This window comes from Penaeus chinensis, chromosome 10, assembly GCF_019202785.1.
Source record: "Penaeus chinensis breed Huanghai No. 1 chromosome 10, ASM1920278v2, whole genome shotgun sequence".
In the NCBI taxonomy this organism is placed as follows: domain Eukaryota; kingdom Metazoa; phylum Arthropoda; class Malacostraca; order Decapoda; family Penaeidae; genus Penaeus; species Penaeus chinensis.
Window position 1 is genome coordinate 19,111,423 of NC_061828.1, and position 17,500 is coordinate 19,128,922.

Below are 17,500 nucleotides of genomic sequence, written 5' to 3' on the forward strand. Positions count from 1 at the left end.
TATCTATTATGCACTTTATCCATGATTTATCAAGTATTTCAGTATTTTGTCCTTATGTAAGTTATTAATTATCTGTCGTGCATTTTATAGTTTACCTATTTTTGTATTGCATGCATTGTAATAGTTCTTTGTATTTTATTTCTTACATATTATGCAATTTTTCATACATTTTCCACGTATTTCTTTATTCAACTCTACGTATCTTATTGCTTATCTCTCATTCATTTCATCATTTACCTATTTCTCATTAAATATATTATAATCTTATACATTTAATATATTATAATCTCATCAATAACTATGCATTATATCACTTATCCATCGCGAACTTTATCATCATCTATTCATCATCACGTCCCTACCTATCGTACTGTTCACTCCATCACGTTGTCTATCCTTTACCTATTTTGCATTTCATTATTTAGTCAAAGGTTTGTTCCACAGAGGTTAAACCCGCAGCGACCGACTTCGAAAATCGCTTAACGGGAGGCAGGGAATTCATCGCGGGCTTCGTCACTGAGCAAGGGAAGCGTCGGGTTAAAATCAATCGTGTCGCTTATCTGTTGCCGATATGAGCAAGGGGGGAGGGGAGGGGGGGATGAGAGCAGAGAGAAAGGAATTGAGAGAGAGGGAGAGTGGGAGAGGGAAAGGGGGGGAGAGGGGGAAGGGGAGAGGTGAGAGAGAGAGAGAGAGAGAGAGAGAGAGAGAGAGAGAGAGAGAGAGAGAGAGAGAGAGAGAGAGAGAGAGAGAGAGAGAGAGCGGGGGAGGGGGGAGATAGAGGGAGGGAGGGAGGGAGGGACGGAGAGAGAGAGACAGAGACAGAGAGAGATAAAAACAAAGATAGATAGATAGATAAAGAGAGAGAGAGAGAGAGAGAGAGAGAGAGACAAAACAAAGATAGTGAGCGAGAGAGAGGCTTTCATAACCTCGTGCTCACAGCAAAGGAGAGGTTTCAGTACTACACAGTAGCTTTCATCATAGGATATGAATATCAACAGGATATGTCAAGCATAAAACGTCCTAGGAAAACACATGTTCTTTTAGCATATGCCATCGCACACTCACACAATCTTAAACTGATTTATACATAGGCCACAGTATTTTTGCATGTGATAGTATCAGAACCTTTAAATTATATCCTCTAATATTCATTAACTATTATTTGACAATTTACTTACCCACCCTCCCCCACCCTCCCCCACCCCTCCCCCACCCCTCCCTCTTTCCATCTCAACTCCTTCCTACATAAGATCCCCCCCCCCCCCTCCCCGGTTGGAGGGGAAGGAAGGAAGGGGAGGTGGCGGGGGGGGGGGGGGGGGGGTAAAGGGTGGATGGGGAGGTTGGATCATAAATTTAATTACTTTGAAAATCCGTATTAAGCTTGATTTATCGTGACTCAGCGCCGGTGATGTTCAACCTTCGGCGCTAAAGAGTTTAAAGATTTCGTTGTGTGCTTTCCTCTTCGAAGCCCGGAGTCGCCACGTGCTGTGTGAGTGAAGGAGTGAGTAGGCGTTCTAATTACTTCTAATTAAACAAATAATACACGCAGAACCAATCATTAATTCGTGGTAATTTTCTCATTCCGACCGCAACTAATAAACGAAGTCATTAAGAACCTTTGAATCTATCTCCTTAAAACAAGGTCGAAAAATATTCAAATAATAGACACGAAAATAGCATACACAAATTTGTTAATAATAATAAAAAAAAAAAAAAAAAAAAAAAATGAAACCTAAAAACGAGGCTTGTTCTTTATGCACACGATTAATTATTCTTAATTATCGGTTACTAATCATTAATTGCTCTTGATGAGGATGATTGTCATCATTCTTATAATTATATTATTTATTGTTATATTCGATCCATTCTCATCATCATCACCGGGAAATTAATTCAATATCTCTTCATAATCTGATTTAGTTAATTGTATATGATTATCTCTTCACATTGACAAGTAGCATAACATCTGGCATTGAAAGAAAATAAGAGAAATAGAGAAAATTAAATAAACAGCTTCTCAGTTTCGATGCTAACATAAAATCATTTCTTACTTGTAACACGATACAGCACAATCACTTTTATTAAGAGTTCTCATATAAGAGATTCAAATGCTTGCAACAGACGAGGACTGTACTTATTTCGAAAAAGTTCAACATTTCATCATGTTTTTGTAATATATTTTCATAAATGTATAATATTCATAACGGTTTCCACAGAATATGAAAATCATTTTACCATAAAATAAGGCGTTAGTTCTTTATATCAATATCTCACATATATTATCGTTATCATTACTATTATTACAATTATTATTATCATTATTATTATTATTATTGTTATTGTTATTATCATTACTATTATACTACTACTATTATTACTATTAGTATTGCATTATTATTATTATTATTATTATTATTATTGTTGTTGTTGTTGTTGTTATTATCATTATTATTATTATTATTGTTACTATTACTATTATTATTATTATTATTATCATTGTTGTTATTGTTATTAATGTTATTATTATCATTATCATCATCATTATAATTATTATTATTATTATTATTATCGATATTACTATTATCATTATCATTATCATTATAGTTATTACTATTATTATTTTCATTTTCATCATTATTAGTATTATTGTTATTAACATTTGTATTATGATTGTGACTATGATTATGATTATCATTACCATTATTATCATTATCCTTATTAGCAGTCATAATTATCATTATCATCATCATTATCGTTATCGTTATCATTATTATCATAACTATTATCATTATTATTATCATTATCATCATTTTCAATATAGTTATTGATATTATCATTATCATCATAATCATCACTATTATCATTATTGTTATTATCTTTATTATTATAATTATCATTATTAGTTTTATTATCATCATCATCATCATCATTATATCATCCTTATTATCATTATTATTATTAGGCCCCTATTTTAATTAATACAATTATTATTGTTTTGTTATTCCACTATACTATTATTACTTTACTAGTAATTGTTATCACAATTATCATTATTGCTATTATCATTGTCTTCAGTTTTATTGTTACTATTATGATCGTTATTGTTATTATTATGATTACCATTACTTGCTATAGTATACATGAATAAATATAGGAGAGAGGATTATACGCAACGCATATGATAGTTAATATATACATATAGATATTTACATACATGTGTGTGGGTATCTCTGTCTGTCTATCTGTCTGTCTCTGTCTCTGTCTCTGTCTCTGTCTCTCTGTCTTTCTCTTTCTCTCTCTCTCTATATATAGATAGATTGATAGATAGATTGATAAATAGATAGATATACTTAACCTGGGAAGAGGGTTGTTTCTCAAAGACAATAAAAAGGGAAAGGCACCCTCAATCACCATCACACCGCAAAAAATAAACTACGAGGCCACAAAACCAGATTAAAATTTCCATTTAAAATATCTTTGGAACAAAAGGCAGAACAGGAATAGGCCATGTCATATCATATGCCACGTCATGTTACGTCGCGACATTTGTCATGTCGTGACACATGACAATGGCGAGATCGGGGTCAGCTCTGCCTACTAACAAGAGACATTCTGACGTCAAAGGCGAGTCGCATGAAAAGTCAGGTTGTGATTGGCCGAAGTACAATGACGTCAGCAGAGAAAATTCATATTCGAATCGAGTTGAGAGTTTACATAACGAGTAGTGTTTGCTGCTGAAGTAGATGCAGTAACAATAATAGTTGACACAAACTAATAGAAGGCGATGTATTGCCTGAAGGTCAGTGCAAATGTTATGAACATTTCCTGCGTTCACTAGGTGCGCTTCGCCGAGGCACAATTCGCTCAAAGTGAACGGTTTCGCAATGCACCGATCAGCTGATTACCGTAAACAAACGACCCTTGCCATTGAGACTTGCCGCGAGAGAGATGAATTGCGTTCCTGATAGACACTGTAATGAAGGCTCGAAACCGAGGCTTCTATATCACACACACATTAATGAGTAACAAAAATTGAAAGGTAAAAAGAAATATAAATTGCAGTTCAGACAGATTTACTTTAGAGGCTCCAAGTTGGCGGCCATTTTGGGTGTTTACAAACGGCCGCGAACTCTGTCCCTCCCGCCCTGCCCGCCACGGCGAAAGTCCGCTTGATTTGGCCGCGTAAGGCACGGGGCGCTTTGCCCAAGTGGACGCAGGTAATATCTTGCATAACATAGATAGTCAAAGGGATATTACCGGGATACAGACTTTTTTTTCTTATATATATATATATATATATATATATATATATATTTATATTTTTTTTTTTTTTTTTATTATTATATATATATATATATATTTTTTTTTTTAGAAAATAACTTGCTTTGATTAGTGAATGTTTAAGTTTACTTTCTCGTATTGCCGCTTTTAGCTCTTTCAAGTCGACTCTGACGTATCCTTCATTAGCGAAATAAACAGCTAATAACACTGAAATGAGTCGGAGTCGAAGCCGCGATCGAGCGATGAAAGTGCTTCGTATCTCGTTCCGTCGCGACTCCTCGAAGCTTTCTCGTAATCCAGGGCAGTTCGCACTCGACATGCAACACACACAATACTTCTGAACTCAATTATTGATTTTGTTCAAGGATTTGAGACACACCCACTCTAGTCTGAGCACCAGACAGAGGTGGAATGAGGATTAGCATGGGAAATATGCCTTTGATTAACGTCAACGATTTCGAGAAAATGTATTGTTTGTCTCTCTCTCAAAATGGATGTTGTTTGCCATAATTTACGAGAGTACTTCAGCTCGTGCATGTCTGCATGGTAAAAATATGGCTTTACAAATATTACACAGCCAGTCCCGCGTGTAGAATCACACACAAAAATAACAACAATTCCATAAATGATTACACAGGCTCCATTATATTTTTTTTGCATTAATCCAACAGTGGATGCCAACAATTTGCCGATAAATCACGATTAAACTCGCATTTGTTAAGCTTAAACATTAAGGATCAGATTTATGGGGATCATATCGTAAAATTTGCCATAAGGTCGTAATTTGCCTGGAACAATAGTGTCTATTGAGTTTTAGCTTCGTTTTACACCGAACCCTTATACAACGATCACCTATCGCCTCTCTTATTATCATAGTCTTTTGTGTTTCTCGTGGTTTATATCATTGGATATTCACATCCAAATACAAACAAGAGGTTCCTGTCACATTGTTATTCTCACGTTCCCTTCGCCCTAGAAAATAGTAGAAGTTATACTTACGACTCATTCTATCCATTATCATTTAGTTGGCTGTAATTAACAGAATTAACTTCGTCAGATTATATTATATTACATGAAGGAAAGAAGGAAAGAAAGTAACCGTTCATAAAATATTATTAAAATTGTTTTAAAGTGTCATCAATGCGCCCCCTACCTCAAAGAAACTACATAATAGGTAAATGAAAATAAAATGTATTGAAATGTACAGTAGCTTTAAGGTAACGAAGTAGCAATGCATCTTATATTGGAAACTTTAAATAGTCTTCGTCATTTTTCACAGAGCGGATAGAAGACCTTATTCGGATAAGAGACCTAGAGTTGCCTCCGGGAAAGAATTGCCTTCGTTTCCATCTGGCGACCGGATGTAGACACAGCCAGGGTTTATAGACACCTGCCCATGTTCTCATTTTTAGTTCATTTTTCAATTGTCTCTACATATACCTGTTCATTTTGTTCTTTTAGTATTCTGTTTTATTCATAGTTTTCGTACATTGGCCAATAATCAGAATCTGCATAGATTTTATTTTATTAATCTATCTCTTATTTTCATACCTATTCCTTCTTTCTCCTCTTCAGCGTCTTTTTTCCTCATGTGTCTCCCACTTTCGTCTCTCTCTTACCCCTTCTCATCTTCCTCCTCTTCTTTATCTTTCAACCCCATCTCTCATCTTCTTCCACATCCTTATTTCTTCTTCCTTACCTTCCACCTCTCTCCCCTCTTTCTCCACCTTCTTTCTAGCTTGCGACCTGGAATGTTTGCAGGAAGGCCATTTGGGAAGCAATATTTCACTGGCGCGCTATCTTCGAACCCGGGAGACAGATACGTCAAATTACATCCTCTCCTGATAGTTTACTTGTGATTTATAAGTCGTGGGGGGCCGGGGGTGGGGGGGGGGGAGCGATGCATTTGGCGAGTGGGAATCTTATTATCAAGTGAGAGATTAACTGACTAGTATTTCATATTTTCGGCCAGTCTAATTTGCGTTTCTTTTTTTTTTTTAACGTCTATATTTCCATTCTTGTTTCGTTTGTTTGTTTGTTTACATTCCCCGCTGTACATCACTGAGAGAGATGGGCATGAGATTAGTCCGCTCAGAATTATGGGTCGCGGAGAAAAAGCAAATAAAGTGTGTCTGTGCAAATGGACACATGCTGATGCCGATGTGTCCAGGTATTTACCTCAGCGCCTGGTTGTTGTTTGATCTGCCATGCGACGAGAGAAGATAACTAGACAGTTCCACGCGAAGGGAGGGGATGGGAAGAGAAAGAGAGAGAACGGGAGGCAGAGAATGTGAGAGGGAGGTTTATTATGATATACTTGATTAGGAATGCTGGAATATGCTGTAAGATAATGAATGTTATTAAAATATACTGGATGATCGTATGTTCATGCAACATACGGTTATATGATATTAGATTTATTATACACTGGAATCAAATGGCAATACTAACAGCTGTGCTGTACAAATGGAAATGAGATAAATTGTAATGATTACGGTAGTTAACTGCGGAAAATATTTACCCGTGACTATTACTGAAAAATGAGTTTCAGTTTCTAAAAATATATAATAATATAAACAGAGCAACTCCAACAATTCGAAATTATTGTTGACTGATAACAATGGTTTTAAAGTGATAGTACGTTAAAAAGGCTCTTTCATTATAAGAACAGCAAGCACTCCAGAGTCAGTTCATGGTTATAAAGCAGAAGTGGAGTGAGAGACGCGTCCACAGAGCCTGTAGGTGGAGGCGGAAGGATTACAAGTTGTCGCTGCCTCTCCTCCAGCTTCTGCCTCTTGTCAGCCCCTCGGGCATGCCTCGTTGTCTCTGTTTTCTGCACCCGCCGTTGCACGACTAGTCCCCAATATCTGCGGTTGTTTGCTCTGCATACCCCACTGTTGACGTCGATGTCTGACATCTTTCTGCCCCGCTTGCAGACGTTCTGAGGCGGAGCCAAAGTCACCCTTCGACAAACTCTCCCTAGAGGAGGTCCCTGGGGATGTGTCCAGGAACCGTCGGCATAACATGGCCCAACCATCTATACCGTAATAAAAAGTATCAACATAAGGCGAATTGCTGCAACACCTCGGATCTGTTCACTCTGTCTCCGCGGTAGAAGTGCAGGAGCTGGAAGCTATTCAACCTCTTTTCCTGGCCTGTCGTTTTCCTGGGTGTCGTTTAGGCCTCAGTGCTTTGGAGGAATATGCTGAGGACACAGACATGGTAAACACGCAGAACAAAAACCTATGCAAGAGTAAGAATTGAAGATAAAACATAATTACGTTGAATTAACCATTTGAATATAGCCAATGAAAGATATTCCTTTTAGTTACTCTAGATCAGGAATTAGGATAATCCTTTTACCTATCTAACCTTTGGGAAGACCTTGTAAATCATGTATTAACCTGATTAATTTTTTAGTGTGGTCACATCTCGCTTCTCTCTGTGCACAGCCCCCTTAAAGCAGTCACGAAATCCTTACCGTTTCTCTGAAATGTATAGAAGTAATTGTATTTCCACTTTGATTCCCTCTGTGCTACTTTGTTCAAGACTCTGACATTTTAAAACTCTCTGCCGTCCACCTTCTAAAACTCCCGCAGAGCATGAGGAGACCTAAGTTTATTCAAATGCCATCCCGCAAGAGAATTTCGTTGCGGTATCTTAAACAGTTATGTAAATCATTGAAACATTCTTGCCGCATATTACCTTTTAACATCGTCTTCATTACTGCCTGTGCACCTATATTGAAGTAGGAATTTTTTACCCCGGAAATGTATTCTAATGTTCTTTCTATTTAATTATACAGAATCAGTTCCGTTTTGGTGTACGCGCAGGATTACGCGGTGCATTGTTAAAAGTCAGTAAGAGCAGATTTTTGTTTGTGTGTTTGTTTAATCAGTTTTTCATACACAAATATCGTCTACCATTGGATCCTCTCCTGAGAAGCGCATCTACTGCCGCACATTAACATTTATTTCTGGAATGTAAAAACGTAGTTTATCTTTTAAAGATTTTCTATTTTATGTGTGGATTACGTGTATTTGCATTTTGTTTTGTTAACTAGTTTCTAGGAATTTGTAATGTTTTGTTCTGTAGTTTTCGTTCTGTTTATTTTGCACACATAAATACACACACACACACGCTCGCACACACACACGCACACACAGACACACACACACACACACACACACACACACACACACACACACACACACAAACACACACACACACACACACACACACACACACACACACACACACACACACACACACACACACACACACACACACACACACACACACACACACACACACACACACACAAAGTTGTCCTTTCGGCTTTAACGAACATTAACAGAAAAAGGTACATTGTATTTATTATATTTTAGTGGAATTCCAGGTCATATGTTAGACAATCATATATAATAGTTTTATAATTGTAATGAGAAAATAACATACATTATGCAGTACACCTGTCGCGTTCAATCCATGGCGGTTAGAGGATACGTTGAAAATATCATACAGGGTATTTTGAAATTTATATCCATTGTCTCCCGGAAAATATCATCGGTCACGTCACTGAACTGCATCGTATAATGAACATAATATTCATACACAAATAATAATTATAGTGACAATATCAGTAATAATTATGATAATGATGATATCAATAATAATATTGATAAGGATATTAGTAGTAGTAATAATAATGATAATAATAATACTTATAATGATATTAGCACCAGTAATGATGGTGATGGTGATGATGATGATGATGATGATGATGATGATGATAATAATAATAATAATAATAATGATACTAATAATGATGTGATAATGACAACAATAATGATAATACTCATAATAATTGTAATGATAATAAGCATAAAATAATAATGATAATAATGATACTAATTACAATGATAATAACAATAATGATGATAGTAGGAACAGCGATGATGATAATGATGATAATGATAATAGTAATAATAATAATAATAATAATAATAATAATAATAATAATAATAATGATTATTAGTTGTAGAAGTAGTATCATTATTATAATTGAAATAATGATAATCATAATAATGATAATAACAATAATGATAATAATAACGATAATGACAATAATAATGATAATGATAGTAATGATAATAATAATAGTAATAATAATAATAATAATGATAATAATAATAATAATAATAATAATAATAATAATAACAATGATAGCAATAATGATAATAAAAATGATAATAATAATGATGATAATGAGAACAATAATGATAATAATAGTCGTAATGATGGCAAGTATAATAATGATGATCAGCATAATCATAATGATGATAATGATGATGATCATGATATCATCATTATCATTATTAGAATGATAGTGATGATAATTATAATAATGCACTTAGTAATCCATATGGAGTTCCCTGATTTTCTTAAATATGATTATAATTAAGTTAATTTGAATTTTAGGCAAAGCTCGCATCAATATATGCCTACTTAACTGATAGCAAAAGATTACGTTTTTCATCTGATCGAGAAAGGTTGGTGGATAGTATTTTAATGTATATGTGAATTGTAACTATATTGATGTGAGTAAAATTCAGTGTAAATATTAAGAGTCCATCCATGCCTCTGTGCTGCTCATGTGTTCCTTCGAAGTGCCTTTTGAAATACCATTATTTTGATTGTGAATTTTCCTAATTGCATTTTCTCCTTTATTCAGAGTTCATAAGGTAAAAGCATGTTATTACTGGAATACAAACACTTACACACATGCACGTCCGCATGCAGGCACGCACGCGCGCGCACACACAAAAGCCTTCGTAAACATATTGAAATACTATATTTGACCCAAACTATTATACGATTGAGTACCTTGACTGGCTCGTACAATGACCAGGCTACAGCTAATTCCCCCGTCATTTGTTCCAGAAAGAGAAACCTCCTTAAGAGAGGCTTCTGAGACACTCCTGTCGTATTTTGCAATTAGATTTCCCGATAAAATAGATTATCAAATGCATTTATTTACGATGCCTCTTTTTACAAGGATGAAGAAAAAGTAGAATTGGTCGTCCGCTGAAGGGAAATACGGGAGACTATACTAAATATGAATGAGCTTTATGTTACTAGTGTTATCGTCTTATACATTATTAATTAGTTTTAGAACAATTCGTGGATATATCAGAAGAAGATATCGACAAGCCTCGCTATTCCACACCACTTCGTCGATTTTTCATACTAGTTTGTGCAAAGGGTAACGATACTTATGTTTCTGACTGTACATGGTATCAAAGATCCATTCATTTTATATAACCATATGAATCGTTGAGGAATCTCCCGCGATTCCCGATATTAAGATTGAATGACGTAGAGAGATAATTCCATCCATAAATAATCCTCAATCTACCCTTTACACAAGTTACCGACCCAAAGCGACCTTTCCTGTACCCCGTAGAACTTCCCTTTCCAAGAGTCATGACGTGAGGTGCCAGAGGGAAGGCATGTCACTCTCGTCATGTCAGACCGAATCGTCCTTTGGTGTTCTCTCGCGTGACATGACCGGCAATTCATTATCAGGAAGGACAGGGAAGGCAGAACGTCTCACTAGGATGAGTAGGAATAGGAATAGAATCAGGAATAGGTAGTCTCAGTATAATGAATACGACAGGAATATATGAACGAAAGTAGGAATAGGAAGAGGCACGAATATTTCTGAAATAGGAACAGATATTGGAAATAGAAAATGTTTCAAATATTCCTCCGTGTCATCACCTGTATACAGATTAATCACTCTAACAAGAGGAAGACACCTGAGGTTATGTCTGATTGTTTCCCCAACTCTTGTTATGATAAACTTTTATTTCCAAGTGTATAATAGAGATCAGCCATTGTCTCATCCCGACACAGAAGCTCTAGCTTTGCTTTTGTTCTTCGCTCTCCATCTTTTCTAAATACCAAAAAAAAATAAAATTACGATTTGTATTAAACAATATATAGATAAGAGAGAGAGAGACAGACTGACGGACAGACAGACAGATACAAAATGACCGAAAAGAGATAATGAGAAATCAGCTCATGAAAGATAAAGGGCAGTAAAGATTCTTTCGCGATTAATTTAAAATACATGTCTTCTTTGGGTACGTTTTGATCGCCGGAATACACAGCGGGAGAGGGAGAGGGAGAGAGAGAAAGGGAGAGAGAGAGAGAGGGAGAGAGAGAGAGAGAGAGAAAGAGAGAGAGAGAGAGAGAGAGAGAGAGATAGAGAGAGGGAGATAGAGAGAGAGAGAGAGAGAGAGAGAGAGAGAGAGAGAGAGAGAGAGAGAGAGAGAGAGGGGGGGTGGAGAGGGGGGGGAGAAAAACAAAGATAGATAGATAGATAGATAAAGAGAGAGCGAGAGAGAGAGAAGGAGAGAGGGAGAGAGAAAAAAAACAAAGATAGATAGATAGATAGATAAAGAGAGAGATAGAGAGAGAGGGGGGGGGGGCGAGAGAAAGAGAAAGGGAGGGAGGGAAAGGGATATTAAGGAAGGCAGTAACATCATAGTTATCTTGTTTGTTTTTTTGTTTTTTCTTTTTTCTTTTTTTGTCATACGTTAACATGATTCTTGTTTTTTTTATTATAGTTGGAAACGCAAGATTGTCTTCCTTTCTTTTTGAGTTGCATTTAGTACAATCAAAATCATCATCTTATTCTTTATTAACATCGAGGAGAGCTAATACTGAAATGTGTGGATAATGTGGATAAATATATAAACATATCCACTTACATCCACTTTCACTTTTCTATATCCACAAACACATATCCATTTTATTCCTATATCTTCCTTAACCACACACTTCACCAATAACCATTTCCTAACAGACACAATAAAGTCGAGAACGTTTTCCAAAGCAAGAGAGAGAGAGCAGAGGAAGGTAAATGAAAAAGATTCTATACATCAGATGAAAAGGCTATTTTTTTTTTTTTTTTTGTAACGTTACCCTTTTTTTTTTTTTTTTTTTTTTTTATTCGCTCTCTTCGATGTTAGAAAAGAAACGAGGGTGCTTTCAGTTGAAAATAGGACAGGAATTGCTTGCTCTCAATTACAATATAAGGCAAGTGTTATATCAACGCAAATATATATATATATATACATATATATACATACATACACGCACACACACACACACACACACAAACACACACACACACACACACACACACACACAGATATATATGTATATGTATATGTTGTTTTGAGTATCCAACCCCTGTATTGCGTCTCCGTCAGTCTCTATGAAAAGGGGTCTCTCGACGTCTCTACAAGGTCTTTTTGGGCCTTTTCGGATCTATTGAGGCCTTTTTGGGCGTCTCGAAATTTTGTCCAGGTCTTTCAAAGTTTAACGAGATTTTTCCAGATCTGTTGAGGTCTTCGCAGATCTCTGAAGGTAATTTCAGGTTTCTCAAGAACTTTTTAGGTCTCTTAAGACCTTCTCCGGTCTCCTATAATTTTGCCAGGTCTGTTATGATCTTTCCAGGTCTCCCATAATCTTTACAGGTCTCCCACACTCTTTCCAGGTCTCCCATAATCTTTCCAGGTCTCCCACACTCTTTCCAGGTCTCCCACACTCTTTCCAGTTCTCCCATAATCTTTCCAGGTCTCCCATAATCTTTCCAGGTCTCCCACACTCTTTCCAGGTCTCCCATAATCTTTCCAGGTCTCCCACACTCTTTCCAGGTCTCCCTTAATCTTTCCAGGTCTCCCACACTCTTTCCAGGTCTCCCATAATCTTTCCAGGTCTCCCACACTCTTTCCAGGTCTCCCATAATCTTCCCAGGTTTCCCATAATCTTTCCAGGTCTCCCACACTCTTTCCAGGTCTCCCACACTCTTTCCAGGTCTCCCATACTCTTTCCAGGTCTCCCATACTCTTTCCAGATCTCCCACACTCTTTCCAGGTCTCCCATACTCTTTCCAGGTCTCCCATACTCTTTCTAGGTCTCCCATAATCTTTACAGGTCTCCCACACTCTTTCCAGGTCTCCCATAATTTTTCCAGGTCTCCCACACTCTTTCCAGGTTTCCTATACTCTTTCCAGGTCTCCCATAATCTTTCCAGGTCTCCCACACTCTTTCCAGGTCTTGCATAGTCTTTCCAGGTCTCCCATACTCTTTCCAGGTCTCCCACACTCTTTCCAGGTCTCCATAATCTTTCCAGGTCTCCCATAATCTTTCCAGGTCTCCCACACTCTTTCCAGGTCTCCATAATCTTTCCAGGTCTCCCATAATCTTTCCAGGTCTCCCACACTCTTTCCAGGTCTCCCATAATCTTTCCAGGTCTCCCATAATCTTTCCAGGTCTCCCACACTCTTTCCAGGTCTCCATAATCTTTCCAGGTCTCCCATAATCTTTCCAGGTCTCCCATAATTTTTCCAGGTCTCCCACACTCTTTCCAGGTCTCCCACACTCTTTCCAGGTCTCCCACACTCTTTCCAGGTCTCCCATAATCTTTCCAGGTATCCCACACTCTTTCCAGGTCTCCCATACTCTTTCCAGGTCTCCCATACTCTTTCTAGGTCTCCCATAATCTTTCCAGGTCTCACACACTATTTCCAGGTCTCCCACACTCTTTCCAGGTCTCCCATATTCTTTCCAGGTCTCCCACACTCTTTCCAGGTCTCCATAATCTTTCCAGGTCTCCCATAATCTTTCCAGGTCTCCCACACTCTTTCCAGGTCTCCCACACTCTTTCCAGGTCTCCATAATCTTTCCAGGTCTCCCATACTCTTTCCAGGTCTCCCACACTCTTTTCAGGTCTCCCATACGCTTTCCAGGTCTCCATAATCTTTCCAGGTCTCCCATAATCTTTCCAGGTCTCCCACACTCTTTCCAGGTCTCCCACACTCTTTCCAGGTCTCCCACACTCTTTCCAGGTCTCCCACACTCTTTCCAGGTCTCCCACACTCTTTCCAGGTCTCCCACACTCTTTCCAGGTCTCCCACACTCTTTCCAGGTCTCCCACACTCTTTCCAGGTCTCCATAATCTTTCCAGGTCTCCCATAATCTTTCCAGGTCTCCCACACTCTTTCCAGGTCTCCCATAATCTTCCTAGGTTTCCCATAATCTTTCCAGGTCTCCCACACTCTTTTCAGGTCTCCCATAATCTTTCCAGGTCTCCCACACTCTTTCCAGGTCTCCCATAATCTCTCCAGGTCTCCCATACTCTTTCAAGGTCTCCCACACTCTTTCCAGGTCTTCCAAAATCTTTCCAGGTCTCCCACACTCTTTCCAGGTCTCCCACACTCTTTCCAGGTCTCCCACACTCTTTCCAGGTCTCCCGCAATCTTTCCAGGTCCCCCATAACCTTTCCAGATCTCCCATACTCTTTCCAGGTCTCCCACACTCTTTCCAGGTCTTCCATAATCTTTCCAGGTCTCCCACACTCTTTCCAGGTCTCCCATAATCTTTCCAGGTCTCCCACACTCTTTCCAGGTCTCCCATAATCTTTCCAGGTCTCCTACACTCTTTCCAGGTCTCCCACACTCTTTCCTGGTCTCCCATAATCTTTCCAGGTCTCCCACACTCTTTCCAGGTCTCCCACACTCTTTCAGGTCTCCCATAATCTTTCCAGGTCTCCCACACTCTTTCCAGGTCTCCCATACTCTTTCCAGGTCTCCCATACTCTTTAAAGGTCTCCCGCAATCTTTCTAGGTCCCCCATAACCTTTCCAGGTCTCCCATACTCTTTCCAGGTCTCCCACACTCTTTCCAGGTCTCCCATAATCTTTCCAGGTCTCCCATAATCTTTCCAGGTCTCCCACACTCTATCCAGGTCTCCCATAATCTTTCCAGGTCTCCCACACTCTTTCCAGGTCTCCCATAATCTTTCCAGGTCTCCCACACTCTTTCCAGGTCTCCCATAATCTTTCCAGGTCTCCCACACTCTTTCCAGGTCTCCCACACTCTTTCAAGGTCTCCCATAATGTTTCCAGGTCTCCCACACTCTTTCCAGGTCTCCCATAATCTTTCCAGGTCTCCCACACTCTTTTCAGGTCTCCCATAATCTTTCCAGGTCTCCCACACTCTTTCCAGGTCTCCCATAATCTCTCCAGGTCTCCCATACTCTTTTCAGGTCTCCCACACTCTTTCCAGGTCTCCCATAATCTTTCCAGTTCTCCCACACTCTTTCCAGGTCTCCCATACTCTTTCCAGGTCTCCCATACTCTTTAAAGGTCTCCCGCAATCTTTCCAGGTCCCCCATAACCTTTCCAGGTCTCCCATACTCTTTCCAGGTCTCCCACACTCTTTCCAGGTCTCTCATAATCTTTCCAGGTCTCTCACACTCTTTCCAGGTCTCCATAATCTTCCCAGGTTTCCCATAATCTTTCCAGGTCTCCCACACTGTTTTCAGGTCTCGCATAGTCTTTCCAGGTCTCCCATAATCTTTCTAAGTATCTCAGGGCCACACAGTCTTTTGACGAAGAGTGAAGAAAGACTAGCAACAGATATTAGATACCTGTAATAGCAGCCAATGGCAATGCCTCCCGTGGGTGATGATTGCAGAGTAATATCTTGGCAACAAATGCTCTTTCCCCGTTTCCTCTTGCAAGGTCTGCAATGCGGGGAATCCGGGAATTGTGTCGTTAGATATTGCACCCCGAAAGAATCAAGACCAAATCAACGATCATTTTCACCCTTCCGGCACTCTTGCATAAGGGTGAGGATCAACGCGCTGAGGGTAATTACGTGAGCTATTACTGCACTGTATTTTTGTCGAGGTGTGAGAATGTTGCAATTAATGCGAACAGGTTTTTTTTTTTTTTTGCTACTTCTCTCTCTATCAGTCTCTCTCTCTCTCGCTCTCTCTCTCTCTCTCTCTCTCTCTCTCTCTCTCTCTCTCTCTCTCTCTCTCTCTCTCTCACTCTCTCTCTCTCTCTCTCTCTCTTTCTCTCTCTCTCTCTCTATTTCTCTCTCTCTCTATCTATCTATCTCTATCTCTTTCTTTCTCTTTCTCTCTCTCTCTCTCTCTCTCTCCTCTCTCTCTCTCTCTCTCTCTCTCTCTCTCTCTCTCTCTCTCTCTCTCTCTCTCTCGCTCTCTCTCTCTTTCTCTCTCTCTCTCCAGGGGAAGAGGAGGGCGGTAGGGAAGGGGAAAGGGAAGGGAAGGGGGGAAGGGGAAGGGGGAGGGGGAAAGGAAAGGGGGTTGTTCATGGGAGTGAGGGGGGGAGGGAGAAAGGAGGAGGGGCTTGGTGGGGAGAAGGGAGAAAGGAGGAGGGGCTTGGTGGGGGGAAGGACATGGTGGAGGGAAGGGAGACTGTGGAGGGAGATGAACCCGAAGAAGGGGGAGGTTGTTGGGGAAAGGAGGGGGAGAAATCGTAAGGGAGGAGGCTGGTGGGGGGGGGGGGGGGGGAAGAAAAAGTTAGCGAGGATAAGAGGGGAAGACGTTGGTGGGGGGGGGGGGAGGGGGTCATCAAGGACGCCCAGTAACTATAAAAGTTATAAATGATCTCTAGCTGTAAGCCTCAGAAACTCTTTGGATTGTTGCAAAGTGATTGTTGGACCAAGGCATCCGCATTGCACGAGTCGCAGTGCACTCTGGCGGGAGATCGGAGAAGCTTGAGCGAAAATCTCTTTCATTCACTTATTTATAAAACATCTAGCAGGTAATTTATACGTACATTATAATTACATAAAAGTAAAATAAAAATAAGAAAAAAAAAAGAGATGAAAAAGAAGAAAAACAATATTTACCTAAAGTTATAATACACTAATACGTAAATCCAATGTTTATAACACGACGTACCGCCCGAGAAACATCTTTTAGTAACTACAATGAAGAAATAAAAACAAAAAAACTTTCTGTACCCACCAGTTGAAAATCCACTTTAAAATATTTCCTTAGCGCCCTGGCAGGACAAGAACAGGTCAGGAACATCGAGAAGTGTTAGGTCATCCTGCGTTCAACGAACCAGTTAGGGCGATTTCCTCATTGGAACTACAAGGATACTCAACCATACTGATCTCAGAAAACTTGTCTAACTTTGAAAACAATTTTCTTTAGCGTTTTCTTTTTCCTTTTTTTTCTGTCGTAGCTTCTGTATGAGATCTTAGACTTGGTTGAAACTTGAATTTACTCTTGTCCTCGTGGTATAGTTGCCGGATGTCATTTAATAGGTTTTTTTTTTTCTTTTTCTTTTTTTCTTAAAATAGCATTTCCATTTCTAGTTGAACTG